Source organism: Sus scrofa, chromosome 9 (assembly GCF_054392235.1).
Source record: "Sus scrofa isolate SSC_HxYL_T2T_F1_AM1 chromosome 9, Sscrofa_HxYL_maternal_Yorkshire_Landrace_v2.0, whole genome shotgun sequence".
In the NCBI taxonomy this organism is placed as follows: Eukaryota; Metazoa; Chordata; class Mammalia; order Artiodactyla; family Suidae; genus Sus; species Sus scrofa.
The window spans coordinates 43,610,865-43,638,754 of NC_139391.1; the positions used below are offsets into that span (position 1 = coordinate 43,610,865).

Below are 27,890 nucleotides of genomic sequence, written 5' to 3' on the forward strand. Positions count from 1 at the left end.
TGTATTTATTTCTGGACCTGGTATTCTAGTCTGCCACCATGTTTGTCTATTTATGAGTCAACACCACAGAGTTTTTCTGTTTTAAATACTCTACTTTTACAATACATTTTGATATCCGAGAGGACAAATCCTCTTTCCTGTTTCTTTCTTTTAATTATCTTGTTTTTCTTAATATTAATTTTCCAATCTGGATTTCAAAATTAGCTTGCCAAATTCTATGAAAAATCTTGTCAGGGTCTTGATTGGGAGTACATTAAATATTGATAGAACTCTTTGGGGAGAATTGACATCTTTGTGATATTGAATCTTATCAGCAGCTTGATAAATGTCTCCATTTTCCCAGGTTTCCTTTCATGATAATAATGCCTGAAATACTCTTAGGAGAAAGGCTGGAATCTCTGACTCATCTGCCAGCTGTGTGTCCAAGCAGCCCCAGACTGACAGGTGGACTTTGCACCCTCTCAGACTTTCCTTCCCATTTGCTAGAACCCTCTAGGAAATTCGTGTGAGATTTGTTGATGGGTAGAAGGAGCCTTTCTTATTCTAGGATTATTCTCCATCTCTAAGAAACAGAGGTTCCATTGGTACATGCAACTGCAGGCCACTTGGGCAAATACTTCTCTTTATCTTCAGGGCCCAGAATCATGCAAGTTTTTCTGAGGTTAGGTATTTAGGAGGATATGCTCATACCTTTGGGCCATCAGCTAAACATAGTGACTCAAAGACCTTCAATAGGAGTTCCTGTTGTGGCTCAGAGGGTTACAAACCCGACTAGTATTCATGAGGACTCAGGTTCGATCCCTGGCCTTGCTCAGTGAGTTAAGGATCCAGCGTTGCCATGAGCTGTGTTGTGGATTGCAGTGCGGCTCAGATCTGGCATTGCTGTGGCTGTGGTGTAGGCCAGCGGTTACAGCTTCAATTCGACCCATAGCCTGGGAACTTCTGTATGCCTCCAGTGTTGTCCTAAATAGTCAAAAAAAAAAAAAAAAAAAAAGAAAAGAAAAGAAATTAGAAAAAAAAAGACCTTCAGCAGATAGTGAATGAGTGACTGCCATGAGCCAAGAAGTGTGTTGGCTCCTGGGGCACAGAGAACATGATCTAGTCTCTGAGGAAAGAATGTCTAGTCCAGGCTTGCGAGCAGGGTAGGGGCCACAGACATGTGAACAAGGAACTGTCCTCAGAGCAGTGCACAGGGGCTGTGAATCACGGCCTCGGAGACCTGCCACCTGAGGTTCGGCAAAGGCTTTCTGGAAAGGATGATGCCTAGGCTGAACGTTGGTGAAAAAGCTTAAATCCAGCAATGTGAGAGGGCACTCCAGGGAGAAGGAGAAGTTTAACATGAAAACACTGAGGTGGGAAACGTCCTGGAATTATGAGCAGTCTTGCATAACTTCGGAACCCATCGCAAGGGGAAAGGCAGAAGATAGGGCTTGGGAACCAAACAGAGATCTTAGAAGACTTTGTCCACATAGAGTGTTTGGTATTTTTTTTCTTTCTTGTAAGTAGTTGGGAGTTATGGAGGATTCCTTGGAGCCTGGGAATGGCTTTGTCAGAGATGTTTATTAAGTCACCCACTGGCAGAGGGGAAAGGATGGATTGAATGGAATAAGACCAAATTCTAGGAGACCATGAAGGAGGGAGTTCAATAGTCCCTTTCAGAGATGAGTTTGATTTGAACGAGGAGGGAAGGAAGGGGACACATTCCTGAGTAGCCATGTGGCACAGGGGTTAGGATCACAGTCTCTGCAGTTGGGGGGCCTGAGTTCTAGTCCTTGCTGGACGTAGGGACTTGGAGAGGATTTCTTGGCTGCTTTAGGTCCCAGGTCCCAATCTCTAAAATAGAAATATAAATACACATTTCATTAATTTATTGTGAGGCCCACAGGAGATAACAAATGCCTGGCACATAACAGGATGCTCAATAAACATTCATTGTGGGGATGCTGATGAGGGTGACAGAAGTCGCTGTCGTATTTCCTGCAGACACCTAAGAAATGAATCTGTCTGGCTTGAAAGTAAGAGCAGGGGAAATGGAATGAAAGTGGTCGCCTTGTTGGTCCTACAGGGAGAAGGTTTGATAGACCAATGGGAAGCAAATAGTGCTGGGGAGAGTAGCCAACAATAATCTTTGCTGGTATTTAACAAGTTTGGTAACAGTGGCTTTGGTTTATGGTAAAAGACAGGATGGACTTTGTCCATGGTTCTGGAGATAACACTTAGGTCTAAACTTGTGGGAGGGAAGAAAGGTAATTACCCTCCTTCCCATGAACCAGGTGGGTCCAGGAGAGTCAGGACCGTGTGGTAATTAGGGTGGGCAGGAAATAGAGGAGTCAGGCTGCAGTGGGAAAAGTCATGAACTTTCAGGCAAACCTGAATCTAGGTCTTGGTTCTGCCACGATTGTCTGTTCTGTTGCTGTGAGCACATCTTATAATTTGCTCTGTGCCTCAGTTTCCCCATTTGTAAACAGGGAATGATAAATAATGATATATAATAGCTTCATAATAAACAATAATGACACATAATAGCTCACGTCACCTAGTTGTCAAATTCAAGGGAGATAGGGGAGGCAGAAGCACCATTACGTATAAAATGGTGTTTAAATATTAGTTATTATTTTGCTAAGTGAAGGTGGAGCCCTGGGGCAAGGCTGAGCATCTGGGAACGGCTCCACACCACAGCCCAGCGAGCTTCAAGTCCAGGAAAGAATTCAATTATTGCAGCGTGTAATTTTCTGTTTGCAAAGCTCATATTGTGTATGTAATTGAATCAGAATAAAGAGATCCAAAGGCTGTGGGCTTGGGATAAGGCTTTCGAGCTGGACTCCAGTGCAGCCAGGCTGGAGGGGGGTTGGCTGGAGGCGGGTGGCAGGGGGAGGGGGAGGGTGGGGGCGCAGGGAGCAGAGGGCCAGGCCAGCCTGGGAGCAGGGGTGCTGTTCCTCCTTCTGCTTAGTTCCCCTAAGCCTTGTCCTCCCCACAGACACAGGGGCTCTTGACTGGGAAGGCACCCCCAGGTGGGACTCCCTGTTAGCGGCAGCTCTCTTTTCTCTTTTGCAGGATGAGAAAGCCATGCAGTTCCAACTCGAAGGTTCTTCTCTGTCTTGCCTCAGCCCACCCTCTGGCGTCCTCCTCCCTGTGCAAGGCCCATTGCAACCACGTGCCTGTAAAGCCAGGAAGGTACCTCTCAAGATGCAACATCAGAAGCCAGGTTAAGGGTCATGGGGTGATTTGGGTCCTGGTTCGCCCAGGACTGTACCCGCGTCAGCACTGAGGGAGACTCTTCAATTCCAGGCATGTGGGGTGTTCCGTCTCCCTAATTTGGAAAGAGGGTGGATTTCAGAGCAATAAACAGAGAGTCGGGGAGCCAAGCTGGGAACCCCAGAAACCAAAGGGCCCCCTTGTGGCCTCAGTGGTCCCAGCATGCTGAGCCTCAGCTCTCAGCCTCCCTGAGTGGGCTGTGGAGGAGGTGGCCGTGGCTTTTCTGAAGTCAGGTGCTGCTGGAAGGAGAGAGGAGGGGAAGGTGGGAGGGAGGGAGGGAGGAAACTCCCTGCCTGTTCTCTCTGCGTTTGTCTGTCCCAGGCCTGGTCCTTTGTGCCAGCGGCTCTGACCACCCTCAGGGTGCCTGCGTGCAGCCCGTTCCCGGTACCCCCTTCCCAGACCTAGCCTCACACCCTATCTCCTCTGCCAGCCCACTCTATCCCTTCCATTCCTCTCCAACCCTGGGGGAAGTGAGTGGGATTTGGCAGTTGGTCCAAGCCAGGGAGACTAAGAGATTGAATTCCAGCGAAGAGCCAAGAGCAGGTCGGAGTCCAGCTGCCTAATGACATTTTCTGAGCACTAACAAATCCGACTCCAAGACAAACAGCCGGCAGCGCCTAGGAGAGAAGGAGAGAGGCGGGGGGTTGGGGGGGGGAGGAAAAGGGGACTGGGAGAAAGACAAAGTGAGAAAAAAAAACCCGCAGCACGCCCAACCCAATGGCCCAGAATCTCCCCCACATCTGCAGAATCAGAAACACTTATTAATAGCCAGCAAAAGGCAAAGAGGAAGTGTCTCATTGTCTGCCGCTGTCATTCCTCACTCTGACGAGCACTTAAAATGTCAAGACCCCTTTCAGCAGCCATGCACAAGCAATCAGGCCCTCTCATCGGTCACTGCGATTTCGCAGCCGCTGCATCTCAGTCCTTACGACTTATTTCCACGCTGTGTTTGGAGACAAGGCAAGTGTGAGCACATAAACAAGCACTGTCTTTTGGAAGGACAGCCTGGGGGGAGGGAGGAGGAGACAGGCGAGGGCTAAGGTGGGAGGAGGAGACCAGATCCTGCCCAGCCACCGTGGGACGTGGGAGAAAAGGTCATCACACAGGGACATTTGGAGGGTTGGGTCTGGACAGGGGGCGGGCGCTGAGCATGGAAGGTTTACTTTGTTCTAGAGGGCGCGAGCCATCAGCTCTTAGGGCAAGGAGAGTCTACCCGTAACTTTTAAGCAACAAAGGATTGTTTTCTCGAGGTGGGGGTTCTGGTTGATCAGTGTCTCTTCGGCAGCGGGAGAAATAAGGGGAAATGGGGCTGCAGCAGGTGGAATCCAAGTGGGATAGAAGGAAGGACCTCCTGGTCCTTAGCAACAGCTGTGAAGACAAACGGGGCCGGAAAAATCCCTTCCGCTGAGAATACTACCTGCTGTTCCAATCCCTCCTCCTGGCCTACTTGGGTGGAGTCGTGGGGTGGGGGTTGGTCAGAAAGGGGAGGGCATGGGAGATGCAAGGCTTTCTCCAGCAGCTGTATTTCTACTGACAGGTTTGCAAGGGCTGCTGTATGCAAGCAGCACAGGCTGTGTGGCCTAAACAGCGGAAGTGTATTGTCTCACAGTTCTGGAGGCTGCAAGTCCAAGGTCAAGGCAGGGTTGGTTCCTTCTGAGGGCTGGGAGGGAGAATCTGGGCCTCTCCCCCAGCTTCTGGAGGTGGCAGGCCACCCTTGCTGTTCTTTAGCTTGTAGAAGCATGGCCCCAAATCCGCCTTCACCTTCGCATGACATTTGCCCCCAATGCGTGTCTGTGTCCAAGCTCCCCCTTCTGTGAGGACACCAGTCATGTTGGATTCTGGGGCCCCCGCCCTCGACCCCACTCCAGGATGACCTCAGCTTAACTAATTCCACCTGCAACAACCCTATGTCCAAAGAAGTCCACATTCCAAGGCACAAGGGATGAGGACCTCAACATACAAATTTTAGGGTGACACATTCAATCCATAACTCTCATCCATCAGAAAGAAATAAAAAATTATCGAGAGGGTGGGTGACACAGGAAGCAGGGGTTATAGGAAGAATTCCAGCATCTATTCCCCTCAGCTCCAGAAAGACACATCCCTGGGGAGTTCCCGTCATGGCTCAGTGGTTAAGGAATCCGACTAGGAACCATGAGGTTGTGGGTTCAATCCCTGGCCTTGCTCAGTGGGTTAAGGATGCAGTGTTGCCATGACCTGTGGTGTAGGTCACAGATACGGCTTAGATCCCGCATTGCTGTGGCTGTGGCGTAGGCCGGTGGCTACAGCTCTGATTAGACCCCTAGCCTGGGCACCTCCATATGCTGCAGGAGTGGCCCTAGAATAGGCAACAACAACAACAAAAAGGCACATCCGTTTTTTGGTCCTGTTGGCGGAGCCAGGATCTGCTTCTCAAACTCGGATCTTTTCTACAGTCCCCACTTTTACTGCCCCAAGCAAGTCTTGGTGTTACAGCCAAAGTGACCTTTGGTCTCCTTAGCCTAAAGGGCTGGCTAGGGCCCGAAGCATCCTAACCACCAGAAACTCACAGCAGGACGGGGAACATGCCTCCACATTTGCCACAGGTTTCAGGATGGACTCAATGAATCTGCTCACTTAGGAAGGGAGAGAAGGTAAAATTATTTCATATTGGGCTTTACGCTGACCTGATGATGACACAGCCCAGGGATCCAGTTAATGTTCAGAGAAAAATGACCTGTTGTTCAACATTCTCCATAATGTCCATCCAATTCAATTAGTTAATAGAATCATGAAATGTCAGTGCTGGAAGTATAGAGATAATTCAATCTAAGCTCCTCATTTTTTAGATGAAGAAAGCAATGCTGAGAAAACGCAAAGCATTGCCTGCACATAGAATCAGCGTCCCGACTGGGAACCCTCAGGTTTGAGGGCTCCCAACCCAGGGCTCTAAATTCAGGGAACATGTCCTGGAGCCTCCTGTAACTGGGGCCCAGAGGAGGGCCCTGTCCTGGAGGAGGCAAGGTGGGGTATAATCTAAAAGGACACAGCCGCTGCCCCCAGGGAACAGTGTGGTAGGGAAGCCAGGGGTGCCTTCTTCCCCTCGGGTGGGGATGCTCAGCGTATGCCCCTCTCTTTTGTCTGTATCACCTAAGCCCTTCCCACCTAAAGGCTGGGGGTGCTGGTCCAGCAAGCGGCCTGGGATATCTGAAATTGACAGCTGATGGGCAAAGGGGCCCATGGCTTGGACTTCACAGCCCTGCCCTTTAAGGAAAGAACTAATGAAACAGCAGGAGCAAGCCTGCTCAGCCTGGCCCATCTTTCTGCTCTCTCCCGGCAGTTCCCAGTTCCTCCAGCCTGCCCCCACCCAGTCACAAACTGGGCAAGGAGCCAAGAGCAGATGTTTGAAGGGGCATGAAAACTGGCCCACTGCAGCCTGGGACCAAGCTCTGTTGTCTCCAGTTCTCTCCAGCCCCGTGCTCCTGGGCAGCTCTCAGAAATCTGCAGCTCCCTCTCCCGTCATCATCCTTAGCCTTCCCCTCCCAGACCCTGGCAGCCTGTTAGTCAGAGGCTGAGCCAAGAGATCAGACCCAAAGACAAGCAAGAGGCCACCCATCCTCCCTGGGTTGTCTGGTTTTCCGGAGGGTTCTAGGCCATCCCCAGAAGCACCTGGATACCCGGGAGGGGAAAGGGTTGCAGCAGTGGGAGGCTGTCTTCCTTCTCTGTTCTGCCTGGAGACTGGGAGGGAAACAGACTCTCATCCTCTGATCTGAAAGGCAAGGGAGCACCGAGGGAATGGCTTTTGAGTTTCAGAAGGGGGTGTCACAGAGACGGGGATGTTAAAACAAACAGGCACCAGCAGTGTCTTCTTAGTGATAGTCATGGTAACAGACTCTGCTGGAATCGCAGCCGGCACGGGGTCTGCTCCTGAGGCTCCAGGAACGGATGCAGCAGCACTTCGCCGTTTTCCATTCCTCTTTGTCATTGTTGTTGTTGTTGCTGTCTTAAATTCTCAGGGTTGTGAACACAGCAAACGCAAATGCAGGACAGCACCACACAAACACACCCTGACACTGTCACGTGCACACCCAGACCCTTCTTTTCCTGAATTCCCTAAGAACATGTGTACTCAGGAAGGTGCATCGGACACAGAGACACACCCTAAGTTGCTCCCACAGAGACACAAATATCCACGCACGTATCTTATCTTTCTTTTTCTTTTTCTTTTATTTATTTATTTATCGATTTATTTATTTTTGCTTTTTAGGGCCACACCCATGGGATGTGGAGGTTCCCAGGCTAAGGGTTTAATCGGAGCTGTAGCTGCCTGCCTACTCCACAGCCACAGCAGTGCAGGATCCAAGTCAAGTCTTCAACGTACACCACAGCTCAAGGCAACACCAGATCCTCGACCCACTGAGCCAGGCCAGGATCGAACCCACAACCTCATGGGTCCTAATTGGATTCGTTTCTGCTGCACCATGACAGGAACTCCACATGTATGTATCTTTATTCTGCATCCAGGAATCCAGGACTACTCTAGGCAGAGGTCAGCTGGGAACTTGAACGGGGTCTCCTGATGTGTTCTCCGGGCTCCATAAACATTTCCGTGCCCTCAGTTTCATCTGACATCTTTTCTGCACGTGTGCATTCTTGCTCACAGGCAAGGGTACAGTTCATAGATGTCTTCACACCCAAGGTCTCACCTAGATGCAGCCATACACCTGTATGCCCAGTACATGATTGACACGTCTCCTTCCTCGACATGCCTGAGCACCCACACAATCGTGTTCAGCATCTGCTCCCTCAGATGCAGGCGCTTGACCACAAGCAGGTGCATGTTTGCCCACCCTCTCTGGGGTCCACATAACAGTCTCCCAGTGCTGTGAGCACGGGCATGCTCAGAGGTTCAAACACAGATGCTCCAGTGGAGACTGGCAAAGACGCAGCCCAGAGTTCCCCTTCGTACCCGGCTTTTCCCTCTGACTCGCGTGCTGTCTCTCTCAACTTCAGCAAAACACACAGGATGAGTTCCTTTCAAAAGCCCCCACACAAGGTGGGAGAGGGAACACCAGCCGTCACAGCCAGGCCTTTGAGGCCCCTGGGTTCCTCAGCGGGCAGAAACGGGCAGCAATGTAATACCAGAGCCAATGTGTTTTTTAAAAATTGTGCACATCTCCCAAGGAGGCAGAAAAATCAAAGCCTCGTCATTTAAAATCCCCACACAACAGAAGGAGAAATAAACACAGAGCTCTCAGAAAAGGCTGAGGCTCCCCCATGTCTCCCTCCTCCCCCAGCAGTAAAGACAAACAGAAAACAAATCAAAAAACAAATCTGGACTGAAAGGCGCAATTGTCAGATGAATAGCTCTGGGCTCACTTCTCACCCCGGGAAACAGACTCCCTGACCCGTGGGATGGAATGAGGAGAACTTGGGCTGGAGCTGGTCAGAGGGGCAGCCTGGGTTAAGCCGATCCAGGTGATGGGGTCCTTGTTCCTGGGGAACCAGGTAGAAAGATCACAGGCTTGGGAGGGAAACAGACCCATAGAGGAGGCTGTGGTCTCTCAGTAGGTGTGTGACTTTGGGCAGGGCACTTGGCCTCTGAACCTCAGTTTTCTCACCTGTAAAACAAGGATAATGCAGGGTCCCTAACCCCTCAGCCTGGCTGCCAGGATCAAATAAGAGGTCATGTTGTCATTTTACAACTTCAATGTGTGCCCATTAATTGACCAAAGAAAAACCTCAGGATTCTCCAACAGGGGAGGTCTCCAGACTCCCACCTTCAATCATAACAAATACCTAGAATATCCCCAAATTATCTATGACGTGTGCCATCCCTGGGGGCATGGGGGGAGGAAAGATGTCTAAGGGAAGGGGAGAGTGGCCATAAACGGCTCTTTTTCCACACTTTTAATGGTCTTATCCTAAGATCCCTGTTCTCGCCTCCTGCTAGGAAAAGTCTCCTCTCTCTTTGTCATCCCTCAAGAAATGAATAGGTTTTATTGTTCACCTACTCCATGCTTGGCCCTATATGAAAACCCAGCCCAGATTCCCTAGGTTGAAGATCAGATCTCAGCTCCAAAGTGCTGCAGTTCAGCTGGGAACAGCAGAAAAATATTGAAGCCTCCTTATATCAGTCATCTTGGGCTACCGTAATCAAACCCCACTGGCTGGGTGACTTGAACAACAGACATTTATTTTCTCACAGTTCCTGAGACTAGACATCCAAGATCAAGGTGCTGGCAAATCGAGTCCTGGCCAGGGCTCTTCCTGGCTTGTTGATGGCCACCTTCTCCCAGTGTCTTCAGGTGACTTCTCCTCCGTGTGCTGGCAGGGAGAGAGAAATCTCTGCTATCTCTTCCTCTTCTTAAAGACAGTCCTGTAGGATTAGCGTGTCATATCTATGACCTCACTTAACCTCCATTTACCTTCCCATATGCCCCGTCTCCAAATAAAGTCACAAGTATGGACATGGATGGACACAACTCAGTCCATAACATTCCCTGACTCTCATGCCGTCTGTCCTTGAAGGTGGATACCATAGAAAGCAGGCAAGGTCAGGAGAGGGCTGCCCATGGCAGGTGCCTTGGATGAAAAAGCATAGAGCACACATACCATGTTGGAACAAGGAGAAAAGCAGTCAGATTTTATTCTCAGGTTATGCATACATGGTTAGCAAATATGACCAAAGACCAGGGCCAGTACTTGGACTGCTTCCCATTCTAAGAAGACTAGACCCCAGTGGGCAAATGGCAGACAAAGCCAACTGCTGCCTTGCACGAAGGAGGGTGTTGTAAACAAACAGGAAAATAATCCTTCCCTTGAATAAGTAACTGCGCAACCACACATAGATTGCCGTGCAGGACAGAACGCAAGACTCCAGGAGCTGGCTGTGAGCATCCTCCCTTGTCTGTTAGGAGAACTCCTACACCTCTTTCACTGCCCAGCTCAGATACCGTCTCATTTATAGACCATCCTCTGCCCCAAACCCACACACACAAACACATACACAACGCACATGCACACACACGCACATGTCCAACAATCATTGCTTGTTATTCTGTGCAGTCATGGTAGTTGGTACCAATCTTTTAACAGTATGCTCAAATTGTTTGTTGCTGTATTTGGTCATTTCCCACTTTACAGAGTATATAGATCTTGTGCATCTGATTCATAACATGAACTGCAGCATATAACAAATGGAGCCTGGTAAGACGGTGACCGCCCATCCTGATTTGCCTGGGACCCAATGGTTTCCCAGGACAATGGACTTTCAGTTGAAGCCAGGGGTGTACCAAGCAAATGGGAATGATTGGTCACCCTACCTGCCACATGGGAAGCACTGGGTAAATAGCAAAGATGCAAATACTGCAATAAATAAGGAAAAGAGCCAAGAAATAAAAACAGAATGATGACAGGGTTGAGTGGGAATGACACGCACCCTAGCAGACTCAGTGACAAGGCTTTATTGGCCTGGGAATGAAGATGCTAAAAGTAGATACAACTCAAGTCTGTAACATTACAAGCTGAAAACATAAGAAGCTTTAAGACTCTTTGAATATACTATGGTTTAAAGGGACATAACAGGAGAAGGCAGAATGTTTGGATCTCTCTGTAACTTTTTAAGGATTGATGTGTGAGATGACAATCTATTCCTCCAAATTCCTCATGGAGACTGACCCTTGAATTGCATGGCTCATGAGCTGAATAGCTGCTTGCTTTCAGCACATAAATATTATCATAACAGCATTAAAAGGAATTTTAAGGAAGGAAAATAAATCACTGTGGTTGACTAAACGTAACCCAACTAATTTTTTTTGTGTATTCTCTTTTAGCCCTTGCTTACAATGCTACATAATTATAATCAGAGCAAACATACAACTTTGTATATCATTTTTTAAAACCTGTAGATTATGTGGGAAACATTTTCTACATTGTTACATAGTCTCTGCTATTATTGTTTTTAATGGCAGTAGAATAGTCTGTAACTCACTTAACAGTCCCCCCCATTGTTGGCATTTAGATTGCTTCCAGTTTTCTACTAATGAAGATAATCCTGCAATGAATGTCTGCATGCACATCTCTTACTCCTTCTTGTATAACGTTTCCTTAGGATAAATTCCTATAATCGTGGTTACTAGGCCAAGGGAAAGAAAAACTTTTAGGGCTCACCCATGTTTTCAGCAAATAGTTATTGAACACGTACTGTGTGCCAGGCACCGAGGGTCCAAACGTGAAAGAAGGAGCTAGTGTCAAACCATCATGGGGTTCAAAGTCAAGTGGGGACACAATCACATAAATGATACAGTTTGATAAAGCTGCAATTGTGATAGAAACAGAGCTCTGGGGCCCCAAGAGAATTACTCCTAACCCCTGAGGAAGAAGGGCATGGTCAAGCAACTTGCTCCAGAATGGAATTTACTTGCAAATTATTGGGAAATTTTAGAAAATGGCAATCTGGTGGACAGGTTGGGATGGAAATTCTGGACAGGGAAAACATCAAGATCCAAGTGATGATGGCAGGGGAAAATGCGATGTATTCCGGGACTTGTTGGTGGCTTGATAATGTTGGGGTATAGATGTGGGCATGGAGAGGGTTCCCAGAGGCTAATGAGGGGACAGAGACTGAACAGGTAGGCAGGCGGCCTGTGGACTATGCCAAGGAGCCAGAAAGGGATTCCAAGCAGACTCTTGATACATTTTTTCTGATTTATTTTATAAACTGTTTGTATGCACTGACAACAAGAAAACTTTTCCCAGAGTTTCTCTGCTCTAATTCTCCTTGGGATTCCTCCTGCCTCTATTCCCATTTCTGCCGTAAGATGGGGCTGGGGCAGGGTGGGAGGGAAGAAGTGCATGCTGGGTTGAGTGGAGATGAGCTTTCCCCAAGGAGGATGAGAATGAATTGATGAAGATCTTCTGGGACTGGAAGCAGAAGCAAAGAGGGGATTAGAATGGGACATACCACTCCTGTTGCCTCCCTCAAAAGCCAAACTAACCAAAAATCCAGACTCCCTCTAAAGCCTCCTAAACAAGGGCTTCCAGATCCCCTTGCTCCTCTCTAGAACCTCACCCTGGGCAGATTGGCTTAGTGTTGGGAGATGGATATGATTCTTTTCCACTCCGGAAACCCAGAAGCTTCTTGAACCTACTGTCACTTGTTAACAGGGACTCTAGAGAACCTCAGCTAACTAGCCTCTCCTGGTTTCTCCTCTTTTGCACTCGTATCCCTCATTTCCTCCAAACACACCATGGCCATTAGTGACTCCAGGGCTTTGAACAATGCTCTTCCTTCTGCTGGGATTACCCTTCCTCCCTCTACCTATCTGGCTAACTCTGGCTTGTCTTCTGGGTCAGAGGCTAGGTTCTGTGAAGCCCTCCAAGCCCACTTGTCAGAACCGGGTTGCCTCTGGACTCTGTACTGATCAATTTCACTGGGCTTGTCAGTTAGGGCATCCTTGTGTGCACATCTTAATCTCTCTCATGAGCCTGGGAACATCTTGTGGGCACAGACCACATGTTACTCATCTCTGATCCCAGCATTCACCCAGAGTCTGGTACCTGTAGGATAAATTCTACTATTCAACTACTATTGAATACTTAACTAATATTTGGTCATGTGACAAGCAGACCATGAGAAGGTGGGAAAAGGAAGGACCAGTGTTGTGTCTACACCTGCTCAGGGGCTCTATTCTCTGTCCTGGTCTCTCTGTCCTTCAACTGACCCTGTGCCACGTCATTTTATTAGGATGCATAAAGGGATATTTGGAGCCCCTGAGGATGCTAGTAGCTATTTGTTCCTTTTTTCCCACTAGCCTACATCTCCTCTCTGCCTCTAGTTATTCTCCTCTCAGCTTCAAATACACTATTAGGCATCCATCCCTGGTCCCTGCCTGCTCACCTTTCTTTCAACCCTTGGGCTGGAGAGGAAGGGAAGCTAGGCTAGCAGCATTGTGTTTCCCTGCCGACTCTAATTCCTGTCCCTTATTAAATTCAGGGCTGATTTGGGCTGTGTGAGATTTCCTGGACCACCTGCTGTCTGACCAATTCCTTTTCTTTCTCTCCCCCTGGTGACTAATAGCTGCTCTTTCTTTCCTTGGAGGCTCAGAGTCTCCTCTCTCCCTCTCCCTCTCCTGTTCCCAGGCAGTTGCGCCTTCTCGCCCATGTGATTCCCGATCTTGGGAAGCAAGGCCACACCCTCCAGGCAGCTCCTTTGGGGCTGAGGGTTCCTCTCTCCCGGAAGGGTTGCTATGGAGAGGAGAGTGTGGCTGGGAGGGGATGGAAGCCAAGGGAAGGAGAAAGGGGAATAAAAAGCCTGGGGCTGCCAAGCAGGTAGGGAAGCTTCTGGAAAGGGAGGCGAAGTCTGAGAAGGACAGAGAGCCCAGGACAGAGAATAGAGCCCCTGAGCAGGTGTGGACACAACACTGGACCTAAGAGGACAGTGAAAGCCAAGGACACTGGAGAACGGAGCAGAAGGAGGGGCCTGAGGGAGATGGGACACCCAAGGGAGCCACACTGCAACAGAACAGATATGCACACTTGAGAACTTGCAGCCTCTTGTCTTCTTCAGAGCAGTGAAAGCACCTTGGAACCAGTCCCAGAATCCCACGTTACACGGATGAGCAGGGTGGGACTTGGACCCAAGTTTCAGCCGCAGTGCCCAGTACCAGGCAGGGCCTCATGAAGGCTGTGTGCTACACATACATACATGTGTGCCCAGGGCACGAGGCTAGCAAGGAGGTCAGTCCATGACTCTAACAGGGTCCAGGCTTCAGGCTGGTGGCTACACACACACAGGTGGTGGCGTCCCCTTAGCTCTGGGCCAGGGGAGCTGCCCGCTGCCCTCATAGTGAGGCGAGATTCACATCAGAGTCAGAAGACCCCCAGGCCAGTCCTTATCCCAGCCCTGTGCCCTGGAACAAGTCATGAGGCATGGCAGAGCCTCTGTCCCTATCTTCGTTCCAATCCCAGCTCTGCCCCTCGGCGTAACTAAAACTGTTGACGAACGGAGGGGAGTATTTTGCAGAGGGCAAGGCACTCTGGAAATGGGAAGAGCAATTGTCACCTTCCGGCCAGGAGCTTCCAGGAGGGGACAGAAGGAGTCTGTGAACCCCCAGGCTGCCTGCTGCCTCTGTGTTGGAAGGTCTCCCCCTTTTATGCTCCAGCCAAGCTGGATTTCTCTCAGCCCCCAGCCCCACCACTCTGCCTCTCTCATCTCCGGGCCTTGGCACATTGCTCCCTCGGCCTGGATGTTTTCCCACCTTCTTTTTGCCCAGCTAACTCCTGCTCTGCCTCCGACTCAGTTCAGATATTGCCTCTTCCAGGAGGCCTTCCCAGACTCACCAGTGCTCTCAGTTCAGCGTTGCTGTTGCATGAGTTCATGGACCCTTGTGCTTCCAGGAGTGTGTGTGTGTGTGTGTGTGTGTGTGTGTATGTGTGTGTGTATGAGAGAGAGAGAGAGAGAGAGAGAGAGAGAGAGAGACTGTGTATGTATGTGGGGGAGGTAGATTCTGACTCTCCCCAATTATAGCCAACTCCAGCCACACACACACACACACACACACACACACATACACACACCCAAGGCCAGCGTGGAGTAAGGCCACAGCCGTGCGTGGGTGCTTGGCCACCTGGCTACCAGCTGCCACTCTCTTCACAGGCTTGGGGAGAAACCACAGGATTCTGAAGAATTTTCTGGGTCACCGCCTAGCACTGGGGGAGAGCAGCCTTCTCTTCCAGCACTCATCTCCCGCTGAGTGAGCCCCAAAAATCTGCCTTCACCTCCTTCACATGGAATCTGTTGCCATGGTTGTGAGCCAGTCTTCTAGGACGAACTGGGGGTTGGGAGGAAAAGGGCTCTGGGCTCCCCTGACTTCAGGGATCCTAGGCACCCGGCTGTGGCCCCTCTGCTTTGTGAGCCAGTGTCTGCATGGCACAGGGAATGGGGAGACATGCCTGGGCTGGCTCTGCCCTCAAATATGCAGGTGCTCTGAGGAGCTGCCTTCTCTGGGTCAACCTCACTCTTCCCCAGTGAGGTTCTCACTACCCTCTGGAACCAGGCTGCCAGGCCCTTGAATGGGGAGCAGTGCCCAGTCCCTCACCTAATGCACACCTTGCAGGATGTCACCTCCTCAGAATCCTCCCATCAGTCTGCTTAAAACAGGTGCGCTGGAGTTCCCTGGTGGCTCAGTGGGTTAAGGAGCCGGCCTTGGCACTGCTGTGGCTCTGGTTACTGCTGTGGCACGGGATAAAACCCTGGCCTGGGAAATTCCACATGCCATGGGCCAGGCAAAAACAAAAACACGGGTCCTCTTCGACTTCTAATTCTCTCCCTGCTCTCTTCCTGCACAGCACTCACTGCTGTGTTGTTGTGCATAATGCTTTTTTGGCTTTGTGTGGCATATTTGTTTTTGTTGGGTAGAGCCATTGTCTGGCTTCCTCCTTAAAAGGAAAAGGCAGAGATGTGTTGATTTTGCTCTTACTGTGCTGGCTGTTCTCCATGAGCTCCTGCCCCCGCTCTAGTCCATTTTCCTCCAGGCTTCAGCTGCAGGAGGCTGACCTCTGGGAGTTGCACCTCCCAGCCCCTGTTGATGACAAGCTCCTGGCTGGCTGTGGCCAGTGTGGGCATCAGAGAGAGATCAGAGGGCAGCCGGAGAGAGGGGTGGGGTGCTCCTTCCCCACTCCTTCCCTGCTTCCCTCCCCATCCCCGGGGATCCGGCAGGGGTATCCCTCCCCAGCCAGACAGCCCTCCCCCTGAATCTGGCGCTCATGAGCTCACTCAGTAACTCTACCCTCTGGCTGCCTGCCGTGTTATTCCTGGTTTTGTAGCTCTCATGTGCCTTGGGGGTTCCCTTGGCCAGGCCACCTCTCTGTAACATGTCCCTTCTTAGAGCCTCTTCAGCTGAGCTCTCTCGGGTGAAAACATCTCCTGCTGAGATTCTGACGCAACTGCGGTCCCGCACAACCATTCCTGCTGAATGGGTGAGTCAAAGAATGGCAGGTGCCCGAGGCTGAACCCCGCAGAAGCCCAGGCTCTGCTATGGAAGGAAGGGGTGGAAGGCCAAAGGAGTTCAAGACAGATGTGGGCTCTCTCCACAGGACAACCTCCAATTCCTCCCCAGACAGAGAGCAGCACTCGCATTTCTAAAGGTTAAAAGTAAGAAAATTCCAGAGTGTCCCTCCCTGGCCTGCTCTTATGACTTATAACTCTCCCTGGCAGAAGTATTTTCCTAATGTCTAAATCAAATCTCTGTTATTGTCGTTGGAAACCCCTTCTTCTTGATCTAAAGATAAAGGCTGGGTCTCTGTTATTATTCTGGGAAATCATTACACTACATGTGCATGTAGTCTCTCAGTATGTTAATGGATTAAATGGGAAATGCAAAGAACACAACAATTGAGTCCAGAAAAGCTAAAGTATTGGTTCTGACACATTTTGCTGAGCAACTTCTGGCAACTATTTCATCAATGAAAATTGGGAATAATGGTGAGCCCGGCCCAGCCTCCCTCCTGCCCCGCATTTGTGAACATCAAGTGCAAAGACTGTGTAAATGGTCTTTCTACAACCAAAGGTCAGCTGATACTCTCATTCTCTGAGAGAATATGTAATCCCCGGAGCTGGGATTGTCTTAAAGTTCTCTTTTTCAAATCTTCCTGAAATGGAACCCAGTTTGCCACAGGGCCCTTCCTGGTATTGCATATACTGGGCACATGGGGAGGGGAGGGGGACCACAGATTGTATTTGTGGCCTATCTGAGATGGCAGCCTGATTGGGCAGGAGCCTTGGTTGGGATGCATGATTTCCTAAGAGGATGCCACTTCTGCCCCCACCTGGCTGATGTAAGAAGGATGATGTGGAGTTCCCATCGTGGCGCAGTGGTTAACGAATCTGACTAGGAACCATGAGGTTTCGGGTTCGGTCCCTGCCCTTGCTCAGTGGGTTAACGATCCGGTGTTGCCGTGAGCTGTGGTGTAGGTTGCAGACGCGGCTCGGATCCCGCGTTGCTGTGGCTCTGGCGTAGGCCGGTGGCTACAGCTCCGATTCAACCCCTAGCCTGGGAACCTCCATATGCCGCAGGAGCGGCCCAAGAAATAGCAAAAAGACAAAAAAAAAAAAAAAAAAAAAGAAGGATGATGCTACCTTGTGTGGCCAACATAAAATGCCAACACGCCACACCCTCTCTGGGAAACATAAATTTTCATTGTCTGCTGCTGGCTGTCAGGAAAAGCCCAGCGCAAGAAATAGTCATCATGGAGGATTATCTGAAGGACACATGGCCCATCTATTCCTCTCCATGGTCTGGATTTTTATCCCTGGATCAAGCCATTCAATCAGAGAATTGTGTATCTGGACCAAACGCAGAACTTCTTGGGGAAGAAGATTGACTGACTTGTGTTTAGTCATACTGTTTTAAGTTTGCACCGAAGCCATCCTGGAAGAGAAATCTCCAAGTCCAGCTACTACATTTAATGGAAGAGGGCATTTTTCAAGTTGCCTGTTAGATCTGTTAGATCATGTGTCTCACATGGGAAATTTCCCTTAGTTTCAGTTTCTCCACAGAAACTGGTCTAATTTTGACTAATGGACATTGCAAAATCTGTCACTGGTGGCTTCCCTTTTGTCTTTGGTTGCTAGGAAGCTCAGACTTTCTGGCATGAATGTCTATGTTCCAGCTTTTCCTAGGCCTCATATTTCTATTTCTCCTCATTTTCACTTGATCCCAACCACTTATTTATTTTTTGTCTTATTGTAGTGTGTTGTTGTTTTTTATTATGCTGCCAAAAAAAAAAAAAAGAGAGAATGATGGCTCAGACTATTATGAAAGTTTTGTAAAGGGTCAGAGCAGTGTAGACCAAAGCAAAATAAACATGTATCTGTTGAGAGATGGACTTCAAAATACACTTTTTCCTCAATTTGTCATGCATTCACTGTGATTCACTGAATGTTTACTGTAATAGTAGGCCCATGGGAAATATAAGCAGATAGTATTCATTAATTTAGCAAATATTTATTAGGACATGCCAGGCGATAAATATATAACATTAAAAAAAATGGCTATGATCTCTGCCTGCAAAGAGCTTACGGGTAATGGAGAAGGCAAATGATTTCACCAAAAGCTATCTTGAAATTTTAGGAACATGTTTACTAGAAGACGTACCTGGTGGGTAAATAATTCTGTTTAGAGTCTAAGGCATCTCTCTGGGAAAGGAACGTATAAACTGCTCTCTGAAGAAGGATAAGACCACAGAATGGGTAAAGAAGATGTGGTACATATATGCAATGGAATATTACTTGACCATTAAAAAGAATGAAATAATGTCATTTGCAGCAACATGGAAGGACCTGGAGATTATCATACTAAGTGAAGTTAGACAGTGAAAGACAAACATCATATGATATCACTTAACATGTGGGATCTTAAAAAAGGATATAAATGAATTTATCTGCAGAACAGAAACAGACTCACAGACTGTGAAAACAAACTTATGGTTACCAAGGTTTGGGGGAGGGATAGACTGGGGGTTTGGGATTGGCATATGCACATTGAGGTATGTGCAATGATTGGCCAATGGGGATCTGCTGTATAGGACAGGGAATTCTACCCAATATTCTATGATAATCTATGTGAGAAAAGAATCTGAAAGAGAACGGATATGTATAGATGTATAATTGAATCACTTTGGGGTACAACAGAAATTATCACAACCTTGTAAATCAGCTATACTTCAATAAAATGTTATAAAATGTGGGGGGAAAGATAAGAAGTTAGACAAGAAAAGAGGAGGAGGAAGAGAAAGAAGGAGGTACCCAGAAGAAGGAATAACACATAAAAATGTCAGGAGATAAAAAGGGTCATGTCCTTAGGTGAGTAGATAGACAAATCTATTTTCACCTATGAAATGGAATACTACTCAGCCATAAAAAAGAAAAGACCTATTGATACACGCAACAACTTGGATGCGTGGTAAAGATACTATGCTGAGTGAAAGATGCTGGTCCCAAAAGATTACATACTGTATGATTCCATGGATTTTCCATCATTCAAAGAAAATGACAGTGATGGAGAACGGATTAGTGTATGTTAGGACTCAGAGAAGGAGAAGAGTGTGACCACAAGGCAGTTATAATGGTAGCGATGGGACTCTTTTTAGTCTGATTGTGAGGGTGTTGTATGCCTCTATGCATGTGTCACAGTTTATGGAAATGTACACAAAAATAGAAGTCAACTTTCCTGTTGGCCAATTTTAGAAATAAAATTTTAAGTCACAAAAGAAAAGTTGATAGCTGAAGACCTCAAACAAGAAAAACGGAACTGAAGGATGGTAGACAGTGGATCTCGACAGTATCTGCAACATTTTGTTTCTGACAAGATCTGAAAGAAAACACAGATCAGCCATGCCAAGGCTGTGTTTGCACATTATCCTGATAGCAGTAAAACCATTGAGCAGCTTTAAGCAGGAAAGGATGTAACTGGATTGGCATGTGAACACAGTTCCTCTGGGGCTTCTGTATATAGAGTGGATTAAAGGGAGCCCTAAGTGACTGGGGTGGGGGGGGGCAAATGAGGAGCAGCTGGGAAGGACCTGGTGGGCGAAAGTGGCTTGGAGTAGGAGGATAGAGAGAAACAGATTCTCACCCGACAACAGCCTCCACATAGATCAAAAGGGGAGGGGAGGGGAGGGGAGGGAAGGAGGTCAGAAATCCTGGTGGTCTGGGGGAGCATGGAGGCTATGGACCACTCAGAGCACAGTCCCATGGCATTGCCCATCTATCGAGATGGGATGTTTGGTCCCCTCGCTTATCTGGTCACCTGGGTTAGAGCCCTTTGGCTCTTCTTAGTTGGTCCCATCTCCCCAGCTTTGGATAACAGCCACCTCTTAGGGCTGATAGAAGGGCCAGTCCAGGGAATAAGCCTGGTCCTGGGAGAGGGTGTTTCCTTCTCCTTCCATCTCCTTCCTCTCCTGGGTCAGTTTAAGTTCAGGAGAGGAAGGGGTGGGGGGGGTCCAAGGGCAGAGAAGAGGAGGAGGAAAGGCAAATTGTAATACTGTTCCCCTCAAGTCCTGCTGAGAAGTGGCTGCCTAGTGCTTTATCTGCCCTGGATATCGGCTGCAAGGATCTTATCAAACTGTAATTACCCAGCCTGGGTCTGTGCTAATTGGTTCTCTGGAGTAAAGTTACCTCCAATCTGTGTGTTATGGGTGCACAGCGGGAAATGATTTGAGCCAAGGAGGTTGTCTGTGATGATCTGTCAGGGAATCACTGTGGTGGCTGCAAGAATGAGGAGCTGGAACCTGGCTTAGAGGGAAGGAATTGTTCCATGGGTTCCAATTCCAACCTGATATGACCAGTCTCAGGTCACCTAGTGCCCAGAGCCCCCTTAGAGGACAGCCAGTGTGAGACAGTTTCCCTCTGTTTTAAAGAGAGAGAGCGAGAGAAGAAGGTGAGGAAGGGGGGGAGGAAAGAAGGAAGGGAGGGAGGAATGAAGGAGGGAAAGAAGGGAGGGAGGAAAAATAAAAAGAGAAACAAAGCAGACCCCACTCTGACCCCACTGACTTCCCTGGTTATGAGATTCTTTTTTTTTTTTTTTTTCGTCTTTTTTTGTCTTTTTCTCTTTTTGTCTTTTTGCCATTTCTTGGGCCGCTCTCTCAGCATATGGAGGTTCCCAAGCTAGGGGTCGAATCGGAGCTGTAGCCACCAGCCTACGCCAGAGCCACAGCAACACCAGATCCGAGCCGCATCTGCAACCTACACCACAGCTCACGGCAACGCCAGATCCTTAACCCACTGAGCAAGGCCAGGGATCGAACCCACAACCTCATGGTTCCTAGTCGGGTTCGTTTACCACTGCGCCACGATGGGAACTCCTGGTTATGAGATTCTTAACAATTATTTCAAATACTAGATCTGCAGGCACAGCCTCACTACCCTACTACCCATTTCTGTAATCTGGCTTCTATCTCAGTCTGCAACAGAAATCCCATTTGTAAAGGGCCCCGAGACCTAGGATGAAGGAATCTGAGGATTGGCAAGGGTCCTAAAGATCATCCAGGCCATCCCTGCATCCAGGCCATCCCTGCATCCAGGCCATCCCTGCATCTCCCCTTCTGCAGCCTCATCCGGGGAGTGTGCGGTTCCCACATGCCATCGGACCAGGAGATCATTACCCCCACGAGCAGCCCCTGTCATGCTCAGAATCACTCTATTAGGAAAAAGATTTTGTTGATTTTTTTCAATATTGAGCTCAAACCAGTCTCCTTACAATTTCATCTGCCCCCCGGGTGGCACTAAGCAAGCATAATACTTCTTTCCCTTGACAGCACTTCAGCTCTTTTCCCCTAAAATATCAGAACCTGACACCACCACATACCCTGTACCTCAAGCCAAGGTCCTAGGTGTCACATACAGTCCCCTTGTGCCACCTCATATGTGCAAAACACATCATGGCAGCTGTCGGCCTCTAAAAAGTCCTTTAATTTGGCCACCTCTCTCCACCTCTGCTGCCACCACTCTGGCCAACCATCGTCATCTCAACAAGGCCATGTGACACAATCTGCACTTTAGTCTCCTGCTTCTTCCCACTCATCCTCCCCGCATGAAACCCCACAATGTATTTCTCTACACAGTAGCTCTGGTAATGCTTTCACACTTTTTTTTATTTTTTTTTTGTGGTGAGATGTACATAACAAAAATTTGCCAGTTTAGCCACTTTTAAGTAAACAATTTAGTGGCATTAAGTACATTCCCAATGTTGAACTAAAAGCATCACCACTATCCATCTCCATGACTTTCTCATGACCCCAAACAGATGCTCTGCACCCCTTAAATAGTAACCTCCCATTTCTTTCCCTACAACCCCTGGTAATCTTTGATCTACTTTGTGTCTATGAATTTGCCTACTCCAGGGAGAGCATTAAGTGGAAGCACATAATGTCTGTCGTTCTGTGTCTGATTATCTCACTTAGCATCAGGTTTTTCAAAGCTCATCTATGTTGTAGTACATAGCAAAAGCATATTCCTTTTTAAGGCTAAATAATATTCCATTGCACATCTATTCCACATTTTGTTTATCCATTCAGCTGTTGATTTGGATGGGCTTAGGATGGTTACTTGATCTCTCTGAGACTTAATTTCCTCAACTGTGAAATAAAATGACTACTATCTTCTTTTTAGGATGGTTTTAAGAAAACAAATAACACAATTTAAAAATGGGCAGAAGACCTATATAGACATTTCTCCACAGAAGACATACAGATGGCCAACAAGCTCATGAAAAGATGCTCAGTGTCATTAATCATCAGAGAAATGCAAATTAAAACTACAGTGAGATCTCACTTCACACTTGTCAGAATGGCAATCATCAAAAAGACCACAAATAACAAATGTTGGTGAGGATGTGGAGAAAAGGGAACCCTCGTACACTGTTGGTGGGAGTGTAAATTGGTGCAGCTACTCTGGAAAACAGTATGGAGGTTTCCCAAAAAACTAAAGATAGAATTACCATATGACCCAGCATTTCTACTCTTGGGTATATACTTGATAAAAACAAAAACACTAATTTGAAAAGATACATGTACACAATGTTCATGACAGCATTATTTACAACTGCCAGGACATGGAAGCAACCTAAGTGTCCACAAATAGAAGAACAGATTAAGAAGATGTGAGCTATGTAGTTATAGATGTAGATACAGATGTAACAGAATACTCTCCAGCCATAAAAAAGAATGAAATTTTGCCATTTGCAACAACATGGATGGACGTGGAGGGCATTATGCTAAATGAAATAAGTCAGAAAGAGAAAGACAAATACTGTACGATATCACTTATATGTGGAATCTAAAAAATACAACAAACTAGTGAATAACAAAAAGAAACAGACTCACCGATATAGAGAACAGACTAGCAGTTACCAGTGGGATGAGAGAAGTGGGGAGGAACAAGATAGGGGTAGAGGATTGAGAGGTACAAACTACTACGTATAAAATAAATAAGCTGCAGGAAAGATTGTACAACACAGGGAATATAGCTACTATTTTATGATAACTATAAATGAAGTATAACCTTTAAAAATTGTGAATCACTATGTTGCACACCTATAACTTATATTATTGTACATCAACTATATCTCAATTTTTTTTAAGTTTGTTAAAAGGCGCCTGTGTGAACTAAACAAGATAGCATAACAAAACACATTGTCTGTAGTAGGAGCTGAGCAGATGGGAAGTATCATTATTACTACATTTTATTAAGTGTTCCATTGTCATCTTCAGTGTTTCAATGCCATGAATTTTTCTTAGTGTCCATCTAACACCATTCTTGGCATACGGTAGGCAGTCGATAAATACTTGCTAAGTGAATGAATAAGTGAAATTCAACCTGCCCTTAAATGAACGGAATTTCCTACCCCTACCCAGCTTCCCTGCTACATTTCCTAATTTTTCTGTTACCGCTATTACTATTCTTTCAGCTAGCCAATCTTGTAAACTTTTACATTATTGACCCCATCGCTATCTTTACCCTCTGAATCCAAAGACTATGTAAAGAGATAATGGTCATGATACCCCCCCCCACCACCACCAACCTATAGCTTTTTCTAAGGCCCTGCCTGCCGTACCTGGGTGGTGTCTTTATCATGTGACCCAGATTGTGTTCCCACCTGACTTTAGCTGATTAGACCAGGAGTGGGCATCACCTGAGATGAGTGCAACCTACAATACTATAATGTAACAGATATGGAAAACTGGGTCAATCAGACTCTCTCTCCCTTCCTCTCCCTCTCTGTCCCTCTCTCTCTCTCTCCCCCACCCCTTCCTCTCTTTCCCTCTCTCTTCCTTCCCCCTCTCTCTCAGGAGTATGAAGAAGCAACTACTGAGCAGCTGAGTCACCTAGCAGTGGGAGGACTGGAAGCTATGGTTAACTTGGAAAAGCTGAAGTTATTGAGGGAAGGAAAATATGAGTGATCAGAGAAAGCCAATGGGTGGAGAGAAGAGAGTGAAGAAGCTGTGTAGGAAGAAGAATTGATGTGAGATTCAGAGAGAAACTAACCTTCTGGTCCAAGAAGAAAAGAGATGGAAAGAGAAGCTGGCCCCACGGGTCTTCCTGGATTCAGATCTAATCTCCATCATCCCACTGGGGCTCTTAACTCCAACTGCCTTATGTGCTCTGGGTTTACTCTCTAGTATCTGTCATCAAGTTTCTTCCTCACTTAAAAGTTTTGGTGGCTTCCCAGTGCTTGCTAGATAAAATCTAAACTCAGCAAAAATTTGAGGCCCTGTATCTTTTAGTTCTCAGATAAACCTGTAAGATTACCTTCCAACACAGAAAACCCACCTCCACCAATCAGGATGCCTCCCCATCAGACTGTTCCCTCCTCTCACTCTGCTCTTCCCTATGTATTCCACAACGTTCCTTTTGTCTCCTAGAATTGCCTTTTTCTCCCTCGTTATTTTTCTTCCTCCATCCCTTCTCCTACACTTCTCTATTCCCCTCTCCCTCTCTCCTCTTTTCACCCATATTCTACTTCAACTTTCAAGGCTCCGGTCAAGTATTCCCTAACAACCCCCGACCACATACTTATATTTCAAATATATTCACCTTATCCTCCCCACCAAACTCCAAATTCCAAGAAGACGTCTGTCTGAACACTTCAACCTAACAGTGTACCTTGTGCTTAGAAGATATTGAAAACATCCTTGTTTGATTAATTTCAGTTATAAAATTAATGAATGTGGACATATATAGATACTTTATTTGAAGACATGAATGATGTTGGAATGCCAAGCAAATGACTGTGCATGTGTGAGAGGGAGGGGAGGTACCTTTTGGCATCCCACAAAGCACACTAAGAATTTTGTTGTCTGCTGCTCCTCACACATCAACAGTCCTGGCTAATGCAATGCTGCATATTCTTCAATAGAGTGTCACTTTAGAACTCATCTTTTTAACTTTTTAAAGTATAGTCTATTTACAATGTTGTTCCAATTTCAGCTGTACAGCAAAAATGATCCAGTCATACATATACATTTCATTCTTTTTTCTCATTTCACCCCATCATATTCTAACCCAAGACACTGGACACAGTTCCCAAGAGATTGGACACAGTGGGACCTCGCTGCCCATCCAGTCTAAATGTAATAGTTTGCATTACTAACCCCAAACTCCCAGTCCATGCTACTCCCTTCCCCCTCCCCCTTGGCAACCACAAGTCTGTCCTCTCTGTCTGTGAGTCTTTCCGTTTTGTAGATAGGTTCATTTGTACCTTATTTTAGATTCCACCTATAAATGATATCATATGATATTTGTATTTCTCCTTCTGACTTACTTCACTTAGTATGAGAACCTCTAGTTACATTTGTGTTGCTGCAAATGGCATTATTTTGTTCTTTTTATGGCTGGGTAGTATTCCACTGTGTAAATGTACCACATCTTTTAATCCATTCATCTGTCGATGGACATTTTAGGTTGTTTCCTTGTCTTGGCTATTGTGAATAGTGCTGCAATGAACATAGGAGTGCATGTATATTTTGAATTTTAGCTTTGGCCAAATATATGACCAAAAGAGGGATTGCTGGATCCTATGGTAGTTCTATACTTACTTTTCAGAGGAACCTCAATACTGTTTTCCATAGTGGCTGTACCAATTTACATTCCCACTAACAGTGTAGGAGGACCGAACTCTTTTTTTTTTTTAATTTATATTTTTTTGTCTTTTTGCCTTTTCTACGGCCACTCCCATGACATATGGAGGTTTCCAGGCTAGGGGTCTAATCCAGAGCTGTAGCCACCGGCCTACGCCAGAGCCACAGCAACATGGGATCCGAGCCATGTCTGCAACCTACACCACAGCTCACGGCAACGCCAGATCCTTAACCCACTGAGCAAGGCCAGGGATCAAACCCACAACCTCATGGTTCCTAGTCAGATTCATTAACCACTGTGCCACAACAAGAACTCCCTAAACTCATTTTTTAAAGAACTCTTTAGATTAGGGAACTATATTACCTTCTAGTTTTATAAATTAGAATTCAAATTTAAAAATATGTGCTAAGCACTCTGCAGGACATACAAAAATGATTAATAAGACCTAATCTCTTCCTTCAAGATGCTCTCTGTCTGGTCGAGGACTGGAAAAGAGCATCAGTGACTATAGTCAAGGTAGGATAAGGTCTGTGACGTAAGAGAGGTGCTCTGATGGCCAAAGAAAGAGAGACTATATAAGGAAGAGAAGAGCTGGAGGGAGAGGCCTTGGAGAAGAGCAAATGCACAGACACACAAGCAACACAGGCATGTTGGGAAAACTTGAACAGTCCAGTTGGTACTCAGTGCCTGATTCTCTGATCTCTGCCATGTGAAAAAGAGGAAAATTTCCATGGCCAGGAGGTCTCATCAACACACAAACACTAAGCATTTGTTGAGCATGAACTTGGGCATGACAGATGGGTAAAAGTCACTTTGTCCATCTGTCTCTTGTCAAACTCACTTGACATGGAATAAATTGTCTACCTCCTTCCCAAAGGCACAAAAGCAGGGAAGGGTGTTTTTCATTCAATGAAAGTTTGAATATCTTATTACATTTTATTAATAAATGTTATTCCATATTCATAAATACTGATATAAATAACGAAAAAAATCTGTATTTTGTTTTCTTTCTTTTTGTGTGTGTGTGTCTTTTTGCCATTTCTTAGGCCGCTCTCTCAGCATATGGAGGTTCCCAAGCTAGGGGTCGAATCGGAGCTATAGCCACCAGCCTACACCAGAGCCACAGCAACGTGGGATCCGAGCCGTGTCTGCAACCTACACCACAGCTCAGGGCAACGCCAGATCCTCAACCCACTGAGCAAGGCCAGGGATCGAACCCACAACCTCATTGTTCCTAGTCGGAACTGCACCACGACAGGAACTCCTGTATTATATTTTCATCTTATGTTGAAAGTACCATTTCCTATACTTCCACCCAACCTCTGAGACGAGTAGGAGTTAGATGTTCTTATTACCCACCATCTAGTTTTAGCGTTAGGAACTAAAGATAGGGATTTACCTAGACAGAGAGATATTGAATGCGTTCTTCATGGCCATCACATTACATTTGATGATGGAAGAGATTTCAGCTAGTAATTGCTGGAACCATCACAGGACATCTGGTCATGGGCATTTCTTCCCAATTCCTTGTTAAGTGACATTGGATTGACAGTTTGAAATTGGCCATGGTAGGAGTATTTACACCATGGAAATGGGAAAAAGATGTAAATAAGGGCTTCCCTTCCCTGGAGAGCTGGTTAAATATTTACCAGCACACCACTGGATCTGACTGTACAGAAGAGGAGATGGAAGCAGAGAGGTGAAGTAACTTGTCCAAGGTCACACAGCCAGTTGTGGTTGTGAAGCTGGCACTAATCAGATCACCTGCTGCCTACGTATTATCCCCCTTTTCACTGGAAGCTGCAGTACCCATCAGGATTTAGAGGGTGCCTCTAAAAAGATAAGAATGTAGACAACAGCACAGATTATTATATAAAAGAAACAGATGCCATGGTCTTCAAGTTCATAGCTTGCCAGGGCTAAAACAGGAACATCCAAATTCTCTCCCCAGATGGCTCTTTTATACTCCTCCCCACCCCCATACTCCTGACCTCCTGCAGTGGGGGTGGGGGGTGGG

General features: G+C 47.0%; 1 protein-coding gene across 1 annotated transcript in view; it reads right to left on the bottom strand.

Annotated features, from left to right (window-relative positions):
• Positions 1 to 1,483: 1,483 nt before the first annotated feature.
• Positions 1,484 to 27,890, bottom strand: part of BUD13 (BUD13 homolog) — a 678,491-nt gene continuing 652,084 nt past the window's right edge. Inside the window, exon 17 of the transcript XR_014815375.1 lies at positions 1,484 to 3,310. The gene's annotated coding sequence lies outside the window, so the exon portion shown is untranslated. The remainder of the gene's footprint in view (positions 3,311 to 27,890) is intronic.